The sequence below is a fragment of the Lithobates pipiens genome, unplaced genomic scaffold (genome assembly GCF_037356315.1).
Source record: "Lithobates pipiens isolate NorthernLeopardFrog02 unplaced genomic scaffold, aLitPip1_a1.2 Scaffold_25, whole genome shotgun sequence".
Classification (NCBI taxonomy): Eukaryota; Metazoa; Chordata; class Amphibia; order Anura; family Ranidae; genus Lithobates; species Lithobates pipiens.
In genome coordinates, this window is record NW_027507787.1 from 150,900,598 (window position 1) to 150,918,094 (window position 17,497).

Below are 17,497 nucleotides of genomic sequence, written 5' to 3' on the forward strand. Positions count from 1 at the left end.
TTGTTTTTATGATGTAAAATAAATTGTGATTTTTTCTTTTCAAGAAAATACTTGCCTATGTGTTTTTCTTCAAATAGCAAATATAAAATTTTGGGGTGAGTAGGCAGGTACATTTCAAAAATACAATGTCAAAATTAACAAGGGATACCAATACCAAACAGGTTTACAAATACAACATAATAATGGTGCTGTGGAAATGTGACCTAAAAAAATAAAAAGGAGAGCATGAGAAAATAATACAATAATCCAAAAATGTATATTAATGAAAAAAAAGGACTTTACAAAAAAAACATATATATTATGTAGATCTGGCTTAAAATAAAATAAAGATTATTCAGGAGATACCTAGAAATAATAAAGAAATAAGTTTGTGATAACTCTGTGTGAATATGAGCAGCAAAACAACGTCATTCTTCTAGCATTATATAAAGAAGAGAATGTGCAGCATTGAACAATTTAAAAATTTGCAGTGTAAAGAATCTGCTATCTCCATTACGAAGGCTAGTTTTACCAGACCGAGCGGCTCTGTCTCGTATTGGATTCTGAGCATGCGTGATTTTTGGCATGTCGGAAATTCATACACACGATCAGAATTACCGATAGAACGTTTATCCGTCGGGAAAACTGAGAACATGCTATAAATTTTTGGCTGGCGGGAATTCGGACAGCTAAATTTCCGATGGAGCATACACATGGTTGCATTTTCCGATGAAGAGCTCTCATCTGTCTTTTTCTGGCTGGAATTCCGATCGTGTGTACGCGGCATTAGAGCTCTGGAAATATAAAATAGCCTTCAACAGAAGCTGCCCACGGCCAACTCAACCACTTACCGACTGGACTATAGTAAAAATATATAATTTGTTTGATGATAAATTCTGAGGTTATGGCAGCAGCTAGCTGCTTTAACCCCTGTATTTTTTTTTACTATAGGTGATTCTCTTTCAGATTAAAGTAGTCCTGTGGGTGAATTTGCAGCGGGATCACTTTTAAAAGTGACGGGAGAGGTTCCCAGACTTACCTGACCAATCATTGAATCCTGTGAGCGATCAGACGCTGGCGGTAGCTGGGTATGGAGAAGAGTGAGGACACTTCCGTCACATCCAGTTCCCAGGCCATAGTGAATAATTTTTTTTTTTTTAAAGCAAAAGTTCAAAGTTTTTTTTTTTTTGATCTTTTGCTTTTAAAGGTAATTAAGAGATTTTAGGTCATTTTGACCTCAGATCTCTTAATAAAGAGGACCTGTCATCCCTTTGTTTCCATTCCACAAGCGTGCACAATTTTAAAGCGTGACATTTCTTATTAAAATTTATTTGAAAGACTTCTGCGCAGATACTACGTGACATAAAATATTGCGATGATTACCAGTTTATTCTCTAGGGAAGGGGTAGGCAACCCCCGACACTGGTGTTGCAAGCAGGATTTGATGCCTCTTTTGCCGGCACTCGACTCTCTGCCCATCAGCAGAGCAGTGCAGGGAAGTGTCAGTGAGACACTACTGCAGTCCAGTTTCAGAATTCCCCACACCACACCTGCACTGAGAAAGGGGTTCAGCAGTTTGACAGGAGAGCAGGGTAAGGTAAGCCTCTCACTATCAATGGTTGTTAAAGAGATTGTAAACCTCCATTTTCAAGTTGTACCTCTAGGTAAGCCTAAAATAAGGCTTACCTATAGGTACTGTAAATATCTCCTAAACACGCATAGTTTAGGAGATATTTACTCTGTACTGCGCTGATGATGTAATTGGTGCAGGTGCTGTGAAGAAACGGCCCCCTGAGCCATTTCTTCAGTAGCGAATGCCGTGACTGGCAGCTCCCATGTGCATGCACGGGAATGATATCACGTGGCTCCAGCCAGTCACAGAGCCAGAGTCTGGGGCCCCTGGAAGGAAGAGGGGCAAATAAGGATGGGGCTTGCAGCTGGGACGCCACAGGCTTTGTTTTCAGGTGTCACATAATACGATGCATACTAGCACATTATGCTTTTACTTTGTAAGGAAAAATAAAGGAAGTAAAACCCATCAGGGTTTACTCCCTCTTTAAGGCTGCAGGCACCACTGAGTCCTTAAAGAGGAAGTAAACCCTGATGGTTTTACTTCCTCTTTGATTCCCTGCAAAGGTAAAGCATAATGGACTACTATGCATCGCATAACTGATCACTGAATTGTCGTCACTGGTCCCCAAAAAATGTCAAACGTATCAGATAGTTTCCTGATGTCTGCGGAAATATCTAAAAAATAAATAAATAAAATATCCCATAATTTGTAGACGCTATCAATATTGCGGAAAACCAATCAATATGCGCTTATTTAGATTTTTTGTTACCAAAAATATGTAGCAGAATACATATTGACCTAAATTGATGAACAAATTTGATTTTTTAATTTTATTGGATATGTTTTATAAAATTGTCGGTCTTATTGGGAAGGCGCCTGGGAATAACCTTTTTTACAACTGATCTCTGTAAGGGATCGTTATTCCAATTTAAACGAATACAATGGGTATATATGTCACCCCAAAAATTATCCAGGATTTACCCAAACTCCTCCTCAAACTGATAGAAACGTGGACACGAAGATACAGGTTTAGACCATGTGCTGTGTTCATACTCTAAGGTTCAGGAACTTTGGGGTGATTCACTTACCCATGAGCATATCAGTTTGCTTGCTGGGCTCCTTAGCCCACGGTTGAGCAACCAGGATCTTAATTGGACTTCTGTTATTTTATATCAGAAAGGCGCTACTTCTAAAATGGAAACAACTAGAGGTGCCCTCTCTCAATACATGAAAGGCGTTCGTCAACTTTGCAGTCCCGCTTTACAAAGCTGCTTATCTAGCTAGGTGCTGCCCTAGATGCTCATTCGCCAATGGGGTTGCATTAGATAAAAAAAAAAAAAAAAATATATATATATATATATATATATATATATATATATATATATATATATATATATATATTTATATATTTATATATATATAATATACACACACGTATATATTTATTTATTTTTTACTTATCACAGGTACTTATATACAGTGCCTTGAAAAAGTATTCATACCCCTTGGCATTTTTTTTGTCATGTAATAACCAAAAACTTAAATGTCTTTAATTGGGATTTTTATGTGATAGACCAACACAAAGTGGCACATAATTGTGAACAAAGGAAATTTAAGCAAGTCTTTCTGGTTATGTCTCTACCAGCTTTGCATACCTAAAGAATGAAATCTTTTCCCATTCTTCTTTGCAAAATAGCTGAAGCTCTGTCAGATTGGATGGAGAGCCTCTGTGAACAGCAATTTTCAAGTCTTGCCACAGATTCTCAATCGGATTTAGGTCTGTACATTGACTGGGTCATTCTAACACATGAATATGCTTTGATCTAAACCATTCCATTGTAGCTCTGGCTGTATGTTTAGGGTCGTTGTCCTGCTGGAAGGTGAACCTCCACCCCAGTCTCAAGTCTTTTGCAGACTCTAATGCCGCGTACACACGACCGGACTTTCCAACAGTAAAGGTCCGATGAAATAATTTCATAGGATATTCCAATCATGTGTGGGCTTCATCTGACCTTTTTCTTCAAAAATTCTGATGGACCTAGAAATAGAACATGTTTTAAGTCTTTCAGACGGAATCAATTCCTGAATTCGTGAAAACCCTTCATCTGTATGCTATTCCGGACCAAATACGAAACAAGGGCAGCTATTGGCTATTGATCATCCTTTTCTAGTCCCGTCGTACGTCATTGCATTCTAAACAAACGGACTTTGGTGAGCTCATGTGTAGGCAAGTCTGTTCGGTCAGAACTCTGTCAGAACTCCGTCGGAAAGACCGTCAGAGTTTGTTCTGACAGAAAGTCCGGCCGTGTGTACGAGGCATAACAGGTTTTCTTCTAAGCCCTTGTACACACGGTCGGAGATTCCGACGGAATGTGTCCGATTGGAGCGTTTTGTCGGATATTCCGACTGTGTGTGGTCTGCATCGGACTGTTTCTCCGATCATGTGTAAAGAATTCCGATCGGACAAAGTGCCACGCATGCTCAGATCAAATTCCTACATCAAAGCTATTGGCTACTAGCCTGAACGTAGTCCCATCGTAACAAAATTACGTCATCACGTTCTGAAACTTTGTCCAACCGTGTGTATGCAACAGTTTCGGACAAGATCCGTCGGACAAAATCCGACGGATTTGGTTGTCGGAATCTCCGACCGTGTGTACAAGGGCTAAGACTGCCCTGTATTTTGCTCCATCCATCTTCACACTTTGCTGTGTCCCCCACATGGATTCTCGCAAACTGCAAAAGGGACCTCTTATGTCTTTCTTTCAATAATGGCTTTCTTCTTGTCACTCTTCTATAAAGGCCAGATTTTTGGAGTGCGCGACTAATAGTTGTCCTTTGGACAGATTCTCCCACCTGAGCTGTGGATCTCTGCAGCTCCTCCAGAGTTACCATGGGCCTCTTGGCTGCTTCTCTGATCAATTCTCTCCTTGCCCGGCCTGTCAGTGTAGGTGGACGGCCATGTCTTGGTAGGTTTGCAGTTGCTTTAAACTTCTCAACAACTTAACAACTTTATCCCTGACCTGTCTGGTATGTCACTTGGCCTTCATGATGCTGTTTGTTCATTAAGGTTCTCTAAGAAACCTCTGAGGGCATCACAGAACAGTTGCATTTATACTAAAATGAAATTACACACAGGTGGACTATATTTACTAATTAGGTGACTTCTGTCAATTATTTCCACTAGATTTTAGTTAGGGGTATCAGAGCAAATGGGGGTGAATACAAATACACACTTTTCTGATATTTGTAAACAAATTTGAAAAACATTTATAATTTTCCTTCCACTTCACAATTATGTGCCACTTTGTGTTGGTCTATCACACAAAATCCCAATAAAATACAATTACAGTTTTGGTTGTAACATGACATGTGGAACATTTCAGTGGCACTGCCTTTAGCAAACAAACTACAGCCGGTCCCCTACTTACAAACATCTGACTTACAAAGGACTCCTACTTACAGACGGAGGGAGACAACAGGAAGTGAGAGGAAATCTACCCCTAGGAAGGGAAATTCACTCCTGTAAGAGTTAATATGGGAAAAAGGTGTCTCCCCACTGATGCTTTATCACCAGTCCATGTTTCCCTAACAGCCCAAAATTTTCAAAATCCAATTATCATTGGGACAGAAAGTGAGATGTACAGGGGCACAGAGAGCTAAACAAACATTACAGGGGTGTTAACCCTTCCCTATGCTATCCAAAAAGCTTAAAAATAGATTTTTTGGCTGGAGCTAGACTTAAAAAATTTACCTGTTCCGACTTACAAACAGACTCAACTTAAGAACAAACCTACAGTCCATGTCTTGTTTGTAACCCAGGGACTGCCTGTATTCCCTACTACAGCCAAATAGTTCATATTTTGACTCATCAGTCCAGAGCACTTGCTGCCATTTTACTGCACCCCAGCTCATATGATTTTACGCAAAGTTGAGTGGCTTAACTTGTTTCCATATCCTATGCACCTTTAACATGTTTTGTGGTAATTCAAGACATGTGTGAAACTCGTTCCAATTCCTGCTTTGGGGAGGTGTATTTATTAAACAGTACCTCCACTTTTGTTAAGAAAAACACATTCCTCTCTGGGTGATCTACGTACATTGTAAGGATTTAACACACTTATGCTGTGTACACGCAACCGTTTTTTCCGTCAGAATAAACTCTGATGGTTTTTCCGACGGAGTTCCACTGAGACGGTCTTACCTACACACGATAACACCAAAGTCCAATCGTCTAGAATGTGGTGACGTACAACACGTACGACGGGACTAGAAAAAGGAAGTTCAATAGCCAGTAGCCAATAGCTGCCCATGTATCGTTTTTGGTCCGTTGGAACAGCATACAGATGAATGGTTTCCCCGATAGGAATTGATTACGTTGGAAAGATTTAAAACATGTTCTATTTCTAGGTCCGTTAGAATTTTTGATGAGGGACAAATGCGATCAGAATATCCGATAAAAAGATTCCGTCTGACTTTTTCTGCTGTAAAGTCCAGTCGCGTGTACACGCCATTAGTTGCTGCTGAGATTCTCAAAGGCTTAATGTTAACCCTTTAGGGGTCAGTGCATTATCAAAGGGGGCCACTTCGAGCACGAGGTTTCTTCGCTTTTGTGGTGTTGGTACATACTCTGTGGAGGAAAATCTACGATTTCGAGGGTCTCTGAAGCACTATATTCACTTTATGGACTCTTTCTTTCCCTGTTTTTTGGGACTTTGATAGATTAGATATGATGAACTTTATATGATCGTGTGGTGCATGTATGATATTTCCGGCTCTTCTTTGTACATTTTTACATCTGCTGTCAGAAGTATTTAGAAGCGCTGTTAATGCCAGGTTATTGTGTATAATTTTATTTATGATTTTACCTTTGCATACCTTTTGAGATATTTGTATTGTTATAACTGCAGCTATTGTGCAGTGATAATTTCATAGTTAGTTAGTAAGGTTGAATAAAGACACCAGTCACCTGCCCTGTACATTGCACACTAACATCAGTCCCTATCCTCAAGGATCCAACAATACAAGGTCCCCATTCATGTACTAGGGCCACTTGGGGACAGAAGCCAATTAACCAACCTGCACATCTTTGGAGTGTGGGAGGAAACCCACGCAGGCACAGGGAGAACATGCAAACTCCAGGCAGGTAGTGTCATGGTTGGGATACAAACCAGTGACTCTTTTTACTGCTAGGTGAGAGTGCTAACCACTACACCACTGTGCTGCCCTTGATTTCTTTTTCCATTCTGAGCGCTAGGATCAGTCATACATTAGTGTTTCTGATATTTTTGGATTTAATATTTTATTTCAACTTTCTTTTATTAGTAATTATAAGGTCTGCTTCAGTGTTAAATTGTTACATTTGAGTTTAGTTCACAATCTAGCCTTTCTCAACTTTTTCAACACGGAGGAACCCTTAAAATAACTTTGCAGTCTCAGAGAACACCTGCTAAATATTACTATACCTACAATCCATGATACATTAGTGTGATCGTCAGTGAGAATAACACTCCTTAGCCCTTGTACACACGGTAAGAGAATCTGTCGGAATGAGTCTTATCGGACCGCGTCGTCAGATAATCCGACTGTGTGTGGTATGCATCGGACTGATTCCATCTGAATCTCCGTCCGATCCAAATTTCCAACATGTTGGAAATATTTCCCGACCAACTGGGCCGAACGGACCTAATCCGATCATGTGTAGAGCATTTTGATCGGACCAAGTGCCACGCATGCTCAGATCACATTCCTAAATCAAAGCTATTGGCTACTAGCCTGAATGTAGTCCCATCGTAACGAAATTACGTAATCACGTTCTGAAAGATCGGATTTTTCGCCAACTTGGCCCGACCGTGTGTATGCAACAGTTTCGGACACAATCCGTCGGACTAAATCCGACGGGCAAAATCCGACGGATTTGGTTGGCAAAATCTCCAACCGTGTGTACGTGGGCTAACACTTGTGGTCATTGAGAAGAATTCCCCCTCATAGATAGCTAAGAAGATGAATGGTGTCAGTGGTAACTTATCTGAGAGGCAGAACTTGCTTAATTCTCAAGGAACCCATAGCAAACTCTGGAGGAACCCTGGTTGAGAAGCTCGGTTTTAGAGTAACTTAAAATGCAGAAAACCTTTTTACTTTTTGTTTTCTTTTATTGTTACCTGTCTGTTGTTGCAGACTATCCAGCAGTGAAAAGCCAACTGTTTTCTGGCCTTTTCTTTTAACCTCTGTTCCAGTTTTGTCACTCAGCTCTCAAGTGAAAAATGATGTAAGAGGCACATTCAGTTCAGATCTTTAAAGTGTTGGAGGGTGGGCCATGCTGAAGTATATGTTCAACAATCAGAGGAAATGTTGTATTACATTGTAAGACTATTCTGGACACTGACAGGACATCTTGTGCTCATTAATTAGCGCGTCTCAGCACTTTCAAGCATTCTTTTCAAAGGGGCGAGTTTTCTTTCAGCGACTGTTATCACAGCAAGATATCAGACAAACATTCCATACAGTTTCTAGACAATAGTTTGAAAAATAAAACAGTCAAGGTACTGCAAGATGATTCATTCCCAGTCATTAACGAAAAAAGTATCATGCATTTAAAGCAGACCTCTCAGTAACTTTACAAATGTGCATGAATAAACTCTTGAATATACAGCAATACTATCAATTTGCAGAAAAGCTCTACCTTTTATCATTAAAAAGCTATTCTTAAAGAGGACCTTCAGGCTACACCCTTTAATTTGTTTTCTATACCCCCGCATACTGGCAGGCAATGTCTGCATAGTTTAGCTACTTATAGTGAGGACAATAATTATTTGATCCCCTGCAGATTTTGTAAGTCTGCCTACTTACAAAGAAATGAAGGGTCTATAGTTTTTATTATAGGTGTATTTTAAATGATATAGACAGAATATCAACCAAAAATCCAGAAAAAAACACATGATATAAATGTTATTAATTGAATTACAGTTCAGTGGGTAAAATAAGTATTTTATCCACAAGTAAAACATGACTTCATACTTGGTGGAGAAACACTTTTTGGCAAGCAAAGAGGTAAGATATTTCTTATAGTTGGTTACCAGGTGTGCACACACCTCAGGAGGAATTTTGGTCCACTTTTATTTAGAGATCTTCTTTAAATTTTTAAGGTTTCTTGGCTATCGCTTGGCAACTCAAAGTTTTAGCTCCCTCCATTCATTTTCTATAGGATTAAGGTCTTTGTTGCCTTGGTGGTATATTTTGGGTCATTGTCATGCTGAAAGACCCATCCATGACCCATCTTCGGAAGAAGGTTCTCATCCAAGATTTTACAATACATGGCCCCATCCATTGTCCCCTCAATGCGGCAAAGTTGGTCTGTACCTTTAGCAGGAGAAACAGCCCCAAAGCATAATATTTCCACCTCCGTGCTTGAATGTAGGGATGGTGTACTTAGGGTCATGATAAGGACCCCAAACACACCTTTAAGACGACCATTGCCTTGCTAAAGAAACTGAGGGTAAAGGTGATGGACTGGATAAGCATGTCTCCAGACCTAAACCCTAATGAGCATCTGTGGGGCATCCTCAAACGGAAGGTGGAGGAGCGCAAGGTCTCTAACATCCACCAGCTCTGTGATGTTGTCATGGAGGAGTGGAAGAGGACTCCAGTGGCAACCTATGAGGCTCTGGTGAACTTCATGCCCAAGAGGGTTAAGGCAGTGCTGGAAAATGATGGTGGCTACAAAATATTGACGCTTTGTGCCCAATTTGGACATTTTCACTTAGGAGTGTACTCACTTTTGTTGCCAGCGGTTTAGACATTAATGGCTGTATATTGAGATATTTTGAGGGGACAGCAAATTTACACTGTTATACAAGCTGTACACTCACTACTTTACATTGTAGCAAAGTGTCATCTCTTCGGTGTTGTCACATGCAAAGATATAATAAAATATTTACAAAAATGTAAAGGGTGTACTCACTTTTGTGAGATTCTGTATATAAGGGAAGAGGTGGGGATAGTAGTTACATCATTGACCCAATATGGCCATGGCAATTATTTGGTCAATGGCATTATCTAAAAATGGACAGTGATCATATTTGGGTAGTGATGTCACTGCTATCTCCGCTCCTTTACTTATGTGGCTGGGGTTTCACGGCCATATAAGTCAATGTGCCAGTGACAACAGCAGTTTGTAGGGACCTAATGTGCAACTCTGTGCATACAAGTATATGTGTATATACACATATACTTGTATGCACAGAGTTGCACATACACTGGGTTTTAGCGCCACAGCCCACTTTTCAATTTTTTATCTTTCACCTCCCCCCCTTATCTAAGGGTTGGAGGATCTAGGCATAGGCAGTTCTAACCCTTTATTAGTTTCCTTATCCACAGTTCATTTATTTTTTTTTTGGTCACAGATTAAGAAAATAGTCCGTAGCGCGACTTTATCCATCTACTAGTTTGTAGGGACCCACTGCTTTCTTATTAACCTTTGGTAGCTGGAAGTTTTCATATATAGAAGCAGAAATGTCACTTCTATATAATGAATGGCTTCATCTGAACAGGGGGCCACACAGGAAAATATTCAGGCATTCATCCAAATACCTGGACAGACCAAACTGTTGGCGCATCCATATAAAGAGGATGTGTACTGTGGAAGCTATGGCCAAAAAGGGCCTAGTCACCAGTATTGCCTGTGGGCTTCCTTTACCATTACTGATTTACCATGCCATGTTCTTCACTGTTTCTCAGGAGTGAGCCATCTTAAAAAATGAGCGGGACTTTGTTTCCCCTTGTTACAGCTGCCCCCCTTATGATGGTGATCTGATGACTGGTGAATTAATGACTGGTGATCTAATAACTGGTGATCTGATGACTGGTGGAGTAATGATGAAGGAGTCGCAGGAGAGGTGGCACAAGAACAAACCCACAAAATAGATGAAGCAGGCAAATCCTTGCACTGCAAGCCCTCAGGTACAGTTACCTCTCCAGCAGGGAGAACATTAGGCAGCAGGATAGTGCCATTGCCAAATCTCTCTACAAGTCTGAGAGTGCCTTACATGATCTCACAATGCAGATATACAGCTATAAGGCTACAGAGTGCTTAGGCACAGGAAGTGTACTGTTACTTATGTTGCACTACCCCCTAAAGGGCCTCTGGATTATAGATCCCCCTATTTCTGCACAGCCAGACCACACACATTTTCTCACTTGCATCAAGACACAGAAGCCAGCCCTTGGCTTGTGTTGTTGTTTTATTAGGGGAATAACAACTTGGATAGGGATGAGTGGTTATGGGATGCCCAGAACTGAATACAAATATATGAGAGGACACACTTCTCTATATACTGCTTGCAGAAAAGAAAAATTGATCCCAGACTGTACTCCCTCCGGAAGAGTTTCAGTCCTTACCACAGGATTAGAAGTCAATACCCCAACTGTTGGCAGGAGCTTTGTGTCCCCTAGGTGCCACTGGTGATGTCCCAACTGTTTGTAAGAGTTCTATGTCCCACCTTTCTGTCTTGAAAAGTGTCCCAGAACAAAGGATGTAGGTTAGATATGACAGTGTCCCATGAAAGCTTGCTAAATATTGCACCTAGCAGCCTTCTCCATTGTTGGCCCTGATGTTCAGGCCTCCTGTTGTACAGGTCTTCCCATGCTAGACAGATCCCTCTCTCCAGCTTCCTCTCCTTCCTTTCTCAGCTCCAGCCTGGAGGCAGAGTCCCACAGCCCTTAGGTCACCTCCCAGGCCTCCTAAACCTCAGCCCAGCCCTCCATCCTCCAACCAGAAACAACAACCCCACTGGCCAGGCTCTTCAGTATTTAAGGGCCCATCCTACCTCATGCCCAGGGATTGGTCAGATTCTTATAAATATGCAGATTATTGTCCCATCAGCTCCACCCACTAGCTTCTAGAACCTTCTGGTAGAACCCACAGCAATTACCCAAACTCACTTAAACTACTGTGAGTCACCTAAATTTTTCTCACAACTTTGTACACTAGAGGGTGCTACACTTATAAGGAGGAATTCAGGAGACAAAGATTGATTTTTGTGCATACTGCTAAGGTACAATTATGATTTCTATATCTTTCCTATGGGACAGAAAAATTTCACATGTTGATCTCAGGTCCACTTTAAGGTCAATTAAGTGGACTTCATTATTTTGGCACAGCTTCACTGCTTACCGGATAGCAGATAGCACTTGCACTCGACCGATTTAATGGAATTGTTTTTAACTATACCGGTTTAGGCCATTGGTGGCTAACTGGGGGAACTTTGGCACTTTTTGTGTATGGCCCTTGGGGTCCCTACAGACACCTTGTTTCCCTATAGCCCTGTTATAGCAGTCTCATGTAATGTGTCTCCAGTCTATGTCTTTCTCCTGAAGTATGTCCTACTCATATAGCATTTTCCGTCTCTGACCATCTCCTACACCATGTCTTTAGTTTCTAAACCATCTCCTGTATCATGTCCACATTCTCTAACCATCTCTAATATTATGCCCATAGTCCTTGATTATATCCTGTTGTGTGCTAAAATCAATCCTAACCTTTACCCTATCTCTAATGCTAACTCTTTGTTTGTAAACAAAGTCACGTGATTGCCCCATCAGCGCTGGTAATAAACAAAGCCATGATAAACAGTGATGGAGATATTTTGAATGGTAATTTCTCCAAGCAGTGCTATATGCCAATAAAGTTGGGTGAATGGTTTGGGCCAAGCAAGAGTTCGGACCAAACATCGCCTGTTCGCCTATTAGGGCAAATATCTTGCAGAGCGCCCCACAATGCACTGCATGCTGCACAGTGCATTCTAAGCCCAAGCCAAAAGAAAGCTTTGCCCAATCAGGACATAGTGAATAGCTGCTTACATAGTTAGTCAGGTTGAAAAAAATCCATCTAGTTCAACCACAAAAAAAATAAAAATTATATCATACAATCCCATATACCCGATCCAGAGGAAGGCAAAAAACCCCAGCAGAGCATGATCCAATTTGCTAAAGCAGGGGAAAAAATTCCTTCCTGATAGCCTGAGAGGCAATCAGATTTTTCCCGGATCAACTTTACCTATAAATGTTAGTACCCAGTTATATTATGTACACTTGGGAAATAATCCAGGCCTTTCTTAAAGCAATCTACTGAGCTGGCCAGAACCACCTCTGCAGGGAGTATATTCCACATTTTCACATCTCATAGCCCTTGTACACATGGTCAGACATTCCGATAGGACCGTGTTGTCGGATAATCCGACAGTGTGTGGGCTCCATCGGACTGTTTCCGTCGGAGTATCTGACGGACCAAGTTTTCCAGCTGGGCTATAAAATTTTCCGACAACAGGATCCGATCGGACTTTATCCGATCATGTGTAGAGAATTCTGATCGGACAAAGTGCCACGCATGCTCAGATCAAATTCCTAGACCAAAGCTATTGGCTACTAGCCTAAACGTAGTCCCGTACTAACGAAATAACGTCATCACGTTAAGTACGATCGGATTTTCTGACAACTTTGTCCGACTGTGTGTATGCAACGGTTTCGGACAAAATCCATCGGACAAAATCCGTCGAACAAAATCTGACGGATTTTGTTGTCGGAATGTCCGACCGTGTGTACAAGGGCTTACTGTGAAGAAACCTTTCCGTATTTGGAGATGAAATCCCTTTTCCTCTAGATGTAAAGAGTGCCCCCTTGTCCTCTTTGTTGACTGTAAAGTGAATAACTCAACACCAAGTTCACTATATGGACCCTTTATATATTTGTACATGTTGATCATATCCCCCTTAATCTCCTCTTATAAAGAGAGAATAAATTCAGTTCCTCTAATCTTTCCTCATAGCTGAGCTCCTTCATGCCTCTTATCAGTTTGGTTGCCCTTCTCTGCACTTTCTCCAGTTCCCCAATATCCTTTTTGAGAACTGGGGACCAAAACTGAACTGCATATTCCAGATGAGGCAAAATTATATCTCTTTCTCTGGAGTCCATACATCTCTTAATATAAGAAAGGACTTGGTTGTTAAGGAGTGGGCTTCATCAGCTATCAATGGGCTTCCCCACTGACAGCTGAATGAAAAATCTGAAAAAAATGGTGTGGGGGTCCCCTCCCAATCCATGCCAAGCTTTTCAGATGTGGTATGGATTTTAAGGGGAGCCCCATGCCAAAATAATAAAAAAAGTACCCCCAAAATTCATACCAGACCCTTATCCGAGCATGCAGCCCAGCAGGCCAGGGAAGGGTGGGACGAGCGAGCAAGCTCCCCCCTCCTGAATAATACCAAGCCACATGCCCTCAGCATGAGGGGGTGTATTCTGGGTTGATGACGTCACAAGGGGGCGGTGCCACCAGGTGACATCGCCAGGTGGCTCTGCCCCTTACCTATATAAACACTGTCAGATGGCGGAGCAGGCACACAAAGGTTAGCCTAGAGGTTTCTTTTTCTTTTTTCATGGCCGGCGGTGGTGTCGTTGTGACAATGGATCTACATCGACATTGTGTTTTATTTTTAATAAAGGAATTGTCAAAAACTGTGTGTGTGTTTTTATTACTTTTTTTACACTTTTTTGGTGAATGGGTAGGCGTACTATGTACCCCATACTCATTCACATAGAGGGAAGGCAGGATATGGGAGCACCACTGTTAAAGGGGGCTTCCAGATTCTGGTAAGCCGCCTGCCTGCAGACCCCAAAACCGCAGCCCAGGGTTGTTGGGAAGAGGCCCTTGTGGGACCCCATTTTTTAAATTTTGGCAAGGTTATGCCCCTTAAAATCCATAACTGACCCTGGTATGGATGGGGAGTGAACCCCCTCAACATTTTTTTTTCAGATTTTTCTATTGCCGGCAATGGTGTATTGCTGGAAATTTAAATGTCATTTTTATTCTTTCTTAATGTCAATTTTTCTGCAGTAGGTTCTATACATGCTGCAGATGCACCACTTTACAGGCAGGCTAAGGGGACCCCCAGGCACTATTATTAAAGAAATGTTATTGTTTCACTTTAAGCATAATTAAAATCACTGCACAAAAACTTCTTTTACACTATGTCCTCCAGAGCAGTACCTGGGTCCCTATACCCCTTTTTTGGCCAATAATAAGCATATAAGCCTTCAAAATGGGCACTTTTGATTTTTCAAGTTCGGGTTCCATAGACTTCAATTGGGTTCGGTGCAAACTGAACCGGGGGGTGTGCGGCCCAGCTCTATATGGCAAAATGAAAGGCAATTTTCAACTAACTTTCAGGAAAGTGGAAATAGGTGTTTTCATATCAAAATCTCAATCTACCACCCATTCCTGCAAGAAACACATGTAGTGACCACTATCTTTGATACATGGATAACCTTTTACAGTTCATTTTGTAGTCAATGAGCTGAAATGTGTCTGAAAGGGAAAAGGCAGGCCAGACGGGACCAGAGCCAGGAACTATGGTGAGGAGAAATCGGCACCAGAGATCCCTGAAATATACCATTTGGGTGGACTGACTTTTTAAATCATAAAAATGTAAAAAATAAAAAAAAAAGGTGAAAAAACACCCAGTGTTCTCTGCAACAACAAGTCGATTGCAAGATCTTGGGGCAAAGGTCTTCTTTTTAAATATGACAAGCTGACCATCCAATCAGCTGCGTATAAATTATGAAATAATGGCTTGAGGCCCAAACACAGCCTGGCGGAGCGAAGCCTTCTGACTGACACCCAGGTGCGATTCATAAACTTCCACCATCCATTAGCTGTGACACTTCACAGCTTTCTCGACTCCTTCAAGGAATGGCAAAAAAAAAAATATGGATAATGAGGAATTTATAAAGTGAATCCTGTTCATCTCATATTTTACTCATGTTTTAACAAGATTTGAATAGATGCTAAAGACATGCAAGGAGGATGTCATTATCTCGACATGACGGTACGTTAAGATGAAACCATGTCAGATCGCGCAAGATTAAAGAATCCCATGCACAGGAAAGAATTACTCCTGTACATCTGTTTAGCAGTAATATATTTCCTTCTTACAGAATGGAACTATCACCGGAGCTAATGGCAGGAAACGTGTATTTAAGAGTGTCAGTCAAGGAATTCAATGATGGAAAAAAAATATATATATTTTTACGGCTTAATCTGTATCTTGAAATTCAGCGGAAAAAAAAATATTCCTACAATTAAATTATGGGTCAAATTAGAGTTAACTTCCTGAACTGTGATCATCAATTTATTTATCGTGTTATGACTGATAATTAGAAGAGCTTAATAGGTATGTGTTCATAAACTAATACAAATTAGCATTGGTAAAAATGTATATACATATATATATATATATATATATATATATATATATATATATATACACACACATATACATATGCAGTAATATACTGCAACCTTTTTTAGTACTACATTATACCACTTCATCAGACAAGGAAATTTTATATATATATATATATATATATATATATATATATATATATATATATATATATATATATATATATATATATATATATAATTTTCTTTATTTCTTTCTTAACCACACAGTTAAAAAGAGAATTGAATATCCAATGATGGACCTTAAAAATACATTTTTTTCCATTCATATTTAAAAATTATTAACTCAAATTATGTAATTAGTTTTCTTATTTTTTTTACTATAGTTTGTTTAATAAAAAAATAATAATATCCAGTAATGGACATTAAAATTAAACATTTTCATTTATAATAAAACAATTATTAATTCAACAACTACTAATTAAAATCCAACTAAGTCTGATGAATTAAGAAAAAATATAATTTGCGTGCCGTATATGTATATATATATATATATATATATATATATATATATATATATATATATATATATATATATATATATATATATATATATATATATACTTTTTTTGTTTTCACCACACAGTTTCTTTCATTAAAAATATCTAAATAACCAATGACGGCCTTTAAAAAAATAAATTTTTTTCATTTATAATGAAAAAGTATTATTTCAATGGCTTCAAATGAAAATCCAACTATGTCTACTCAATACCAATTTTGTTCCTGTTATTGTTAACAGTTCTGCCCTAATCAATTAAGGAAGTATATGATTTTTATTAGTTGAAAAAAATGACATTATCGTAGAAGACCTAAAGATTCTAGTTACTAATTATGCCACCTTAGACAGGCCATCTACAGCGGATGACAATTTTTATTTAATATTTGGAAAGCCTCTAGGAAGAAGGCAATTAAAAAAAAAAAAAAAAAAAAGACAAGACCATGCATTATTTAAATTTACTTTGCAAGCAAGTTGCATCTCAAGAGATTTGAGTTTATTTATTTTTCCTTGCAATTTGGCATGAAGGAAACATGCCACGAATGTATTTTTATTTGCTATGTGCTGTTTCTCTGTGAGCTGCTGGCCGATAGTGATAAGGTTTTTTTTGCATTCGGAGATGAAAGCTGTATAGAGGAATTATTTCCACACTGAAATGTGGCTGTCAGTTATCCTGGGAGCCTCGTTATGTGGGGATGTGGGGATGTGTATGGAGGGATGCTTGGAGCGGATAAATATTTTGTTTCAATCTTCATTGCGGTTCCCTTGCCGACATAAGTACACGATAAACACACAATGGCGACATTCTGCATTTCAGGCACAATATGCTACCTCACAAGTAAGTATGGCATTGTCTCTTAATAATATAACAGTTGTGTTTTGCTACATATAATTCTTATATAAAAGAAAATGCTGAATCTTTTAAAAACTAGTCAAAAAGAAAAAGTTAACACTGCCATTGATTTGGCTGTGACCACTCTCCCCTTTCCCAGACATGAATTAGTAAAGGGGTTCTCAGAACACTATGCCACAGCTTGAGCATCTGGACCCCATACTATTTCACACTGATGGTCCTGTAAGCAACCTAAGAGTTCCTGGCCTTCTCATTCTTTGACTGGATGTCAAACAATAAACAAAAATGTAGAAACTCTGCAAT